Source organism: Colobus angolensis, unplaced genomic scaffold (assembly GCF_000951035.1).
Source record: "Colobus angolensis palliatus isolate OR3802 unplaced genomic scaffold, Cang.pa_1.0 Scaffold166, whole genome shotgun sequence".
In the NCBI taxonomy this organism is placed as follows: Eukaryota; Metazoa; Chordata; class Mammalia; order Primates; family Cercopithecidae; genus Colobus; species Colobus angolensis.
In genome coordinates, this window is record NW_012114777.1 from 3,438,553 (window position 1) to 3,443,049 (window position 4,497).

Consider the following 4,497-nt stretch of genomic DNA (forward strand, 5'->3'; position numbering starts at 1 on the left):
AAAAAAAAAAAAAAAAAGATAAAGTGTGTAAGTAATTCACCCTTATTTTTTTTATTTTAAAATAGTTTTGTAGAGATGGGGTCTTGCTATGTTGCCCAGGCTGGGCTCAAACTCCTTGGCTCAAGCGATCTCACTGCAGCCTCCCAAAGTGCTGAGATGCGGCCACTGCACTCCAGCCTGGGTGACAGAGCAAGACTCCGTCTCAAAAAAAAAAAAAAAAAAGATGACATAAAGTGTGTAAGTAATTCACCCTTTTTTTTTTATTTTAAAATAGTTTTGTAGAGATGGGGTCTTCCTATGTTGCCCAGGCTGGGCTCAAACTCCTTGGCTCAAGCGATCTCACTGCAGCCTCCCAAAGTGCTGGGATTACAAACAGCCACCACACCCAGCCAAGCCAGGACTCTTTTAAGGGCTGTGCACATAGGTGAACTAGAAAAAAAAAAAAAATCTGGCCCCTTCAACCCCACCACCCCTGTGGCATAGGGAAGTGAAGGGAAACTTGCCTGTTTTGGTCTGGGCTCTGGATTGGGAGAGATGAAATCATCCCTCAAAACTTTCTGACCAGGAGTTTGTGTTCATGTGCATTTTGATTTTCAAGGTGTAGCTGGATTTTCAATCACAGCTACTTGGGAGGCTGAGACAGGAGAATCACTTGAACCCGGGAGACAGAGGTTGCAGTGAGCTAAGATCACGCCACTGCACTCCAGCCTGTGTGACAACATTGAGACTGTCTCAAAAGACAGACAAAAATAGTACTTTGGGATAAATCTAAAAAATCTTTTTATAGGATTTAGAGGCAGAAAACTACAAAATGATGATGAAAGACATCAAAAAGATCTGCATAAATGGATACATACACCATGTTCATCGATTAGAAGGTTCAGTATAGCAAAGATGTTTATTCTGTCCACACTGATACACTAATTTAATGCAATTCCTATCAGAACCCCAGCAAAAGTGTTGTAGTTATACACAAGATGATTCTAAAACATACAGAAAGGCAAAGGAACTACAAAACTTTAAATAATGGTAAAAAAGAAGGGTCGGGCATGGTGGCTCACACCTGTAATCCCATCACTTTGGGAGGCCAAGGTGAGAGGTTGCTTGAGTCCAGGAGTTAAGACCAGCTGGGGCAACATAGTGAGATCCCATCTCTTACATTAAAAGATAATAATTAGAAAAAGAACATGGAGAGGGGTGGTCTCTACCAGATTTTCAAGACTTACTAAATTGAGACAGTAATCAAAAAGGTATTGGCAGAAAGAAACACAGATGAACAGAACAAAATAACACAGAAATAGTCTCCTCACACAAGTGCAGCCAACTGATTTGAAGAAGTTACAAAACAGTTCAATATGGCTGGGCACGGTGGTTCACGCCTGTAATCCCAGCGCTTTGGGAGGCTGAGGCAGGTGGATCATGAAGTCAGGAGTTCACCCTTATTTTTTTTATTTTAAAATAGTTTTGTAGAGATGGGGTCTTGCTATGTTGCCCAGGCTGGGCTCAAACTCCTTGGCCAACCTGACACCAGGCTCCTTGACACCAGCCTGGCCAACACAGTGAAACCCTGTCTCTACTAAAACTACAAAATATTAGCCGGGTGTGGAGGCAGGTGCCTCCCAGCTACTCAGGAGACTGAGGCAAGAGAATCGCTTGAACCTGGGTGAACCTGGGAGGCAGAGTTTGCAGTGAGCCGAAACCATACCATTTGCACTCCAGCCTGGGTGACAGAGTGAGACTCTGTCTCAAAACAAAAAACAAACAGTCCAATAGAGGAAGGATAGTCTCCGCAGAAATTGTGCTGGAGCAATTGACTATCCATAGGCAAAAGAAAAAAAACACACGAAACAATCTCCATCTAAATCTTACATAGAAACTAGCCTAAAATGGATCATAGATTTAAATGTCCAATGTAAAGCTCTAAATCTTAGATAAGAAAACAGAAATCTTGGGGACCCAGGGCTTGAAATGTTTCCAAATATGACAGCAAAAATATACTACTAGCAAGAAAAAAAAAAATGAATTGGACTTCATTGAAGTTAAAAACTTTTGCTGTTTTCAAAGACCCTGGTAAGAGGATGAGAAGACAGCTGAGACAGGGAGGAAATATTTGTAAACTACATATCCTGACAAATGACTAGCATTTAGAATATGTAAAGAGCTCTCAAAATTCAGCAGTTACAAAAAAAATCCAATTAGAAAACAGGCAAAAGGCATGAAGAGTTATTTTGCTGAGGAGGCTATAAGAATGGCAAGCACATAAAAAGATGACCAACATAACTAAACCATTAAGGAAATGAAACATAAAACCACAGGCCAGGCATCGTGGCCCATGCCTGTAATCCCACCACTCGGCACTTTGGGAGGCTGAAGCGGAGGCGAATTGTTTGAATCTAGGAGTTTGAGCCCAGCCGGGGCAACATGGTGAAACCCCGTCTCTACAAAAAAATACAAAAAAATCTTGGCCAGGTGTGGTAGTGCATGCCTGTGTTCCCAGCTACTGTGAAGGCTGAGCTGGGAGAATCGCTTGAGCCAAGGAGGTGGAGGTTACAGTGAGTTATGACCGCTACCACTGCACTCCAGCCTGGATGACAAAGTGAGATCCTGTCTCAAAAAAAAAAAAAAGAAAAAAAAAGTAAAATCACAATAAAATATCGTTATATATGTATTAGAGAATAAAATAAAAAGTAGTAACAATGCCAAATGCTGATGAGGATGCAGAAAAATGGAATCTTTCATACCTTGCTGGTGGGAATGTAAAATGGTATGGCCACTTTGAAAAAGTTTGGCAACTTATTTAAAATCTGACTTAGGCTAATATAAGCTCACAACTGCATTCTTGGGCATTTATTCCAGAGAAACAAAAGCATGTCTACACAAAAACCTGTACAGGATTATTTGTAACAATTTTATTCATCACAGCCAAAAGCTAGAAACAAGCAAAAAGTCCTATGGCCGAAGAATGGTTAAACAAACGTGCATCAATACTATGGAATAGTACTTAAGAATAAACAAGAACAATACACATAATGACTTGGATGAATCTCGGGGCATTATTCTGGTTTTTTTCCTTTTTTCTTTTATTTAAGAGATGGGGTCTCACTCTGTCATCCAGGCTGGAGTGAGCACAGTGACATGATCATGGCCCACTGCAGCCTCAAACTCCTGGGCTGAAGTGATCCTCCCACCTCAGCCTCCAGAGTAGCTGGGACTACAGGCACCCGCCACATGCCTGGCTAATGTATAAATTATTTTTCGTAGAGGTGGGGTCTGACTTTGTTGCTCAAGCCCCTAGCTTCAGGCAACACTCCCACGTTGGCTTTCCAAAGTGTTGGGATTACAGGCGTGAGGCACTACATCCCGCCCGAAGGGCCTTACTCTGAGTGAAACAAGCCAATCTCCAAAGGTCACATACTGTATATAACTTTCAAAATGACTAAATTACAGAGATGGAAAATGGATTAGTAGTTGCCAGGGGCTAGAGATGGTGTGGGAGAGGGTAGTGGATGTGACTACAAGGGAATAGCATGATGATGATCTTTGTGGTGGCAGAATAGTTCTATATTTGATTGTAGTGGTGGTTATATGAATCTGCACATGATAAAAGACGAGACTATACATACATATATTTTTAAACTATGTCAATGTCCTGGTTTTGATATTGTTCTGTAGGTATGATGTAACCATTGGAGGAAACTGGATGGAAGGGGACACAGGACCTCTATGCTTATCCTTTTTTTTTTTTTTTTGAGACGGAGTCTCGCTCTGCCGCCCAGGCTGGAGTGCAGTGGCCAGATCTCGGCTCACTGCAAGCTCCGCCTCCTGGGCTTACGCCATTATCCTGCCTCAGCCTCCCGAGTAGCTGGGACTACAGGCGCCCGCCACCTCGCCCGGCTAGTTTTTTGTATTTTTTAGTAGAGACGGGGTTTCACCGGGTTAGCCAGGATGGTCTCGATCTCCTGACCTTGTGATCCGCCCGTCTCGGCCTCCCAAAGTGCTGGGATTACAGGCTTGAGCCACCGCGCCCGGCCTCTATGCTTATCTTGACAATTCCCTGTGAATCTATAAATATTTCAAAATAAGAAGTTCTTAAAAATGTAGAATGGGAGGGCTAATAGACGTTGAAATATTCTGTGGTTCTTCCACTTTTTGTGAGTAGATAAGAAATATTTATTCCTTTTAAAATTAAGTGTTCAGGGCCGGGCGCGGTGGCTCAAGCCTGTAATCCCAGCACTTTGGGAGGCCGAGAGGGGTGGATCACGAGGTCAGGAGATCGAGACCATCCTGGCTAATATGGTGAAACCCCGTCTCTACTAAAAATACAAAAATTAGCCAAGCGTGGTGGTGCGCACCTGTAATCCCAGCTACTCAGGAGGCTGAGGCAAGAGAATAGCTTGAACCCGGGAGGCAGAGGTTGCAGTGAGCCGAGATCGTGCCATTGCACTCTAGCTTAGGCAACAAAAGTGAAACTCCGTCTCAAAAAAAAAAAAGTTTTAT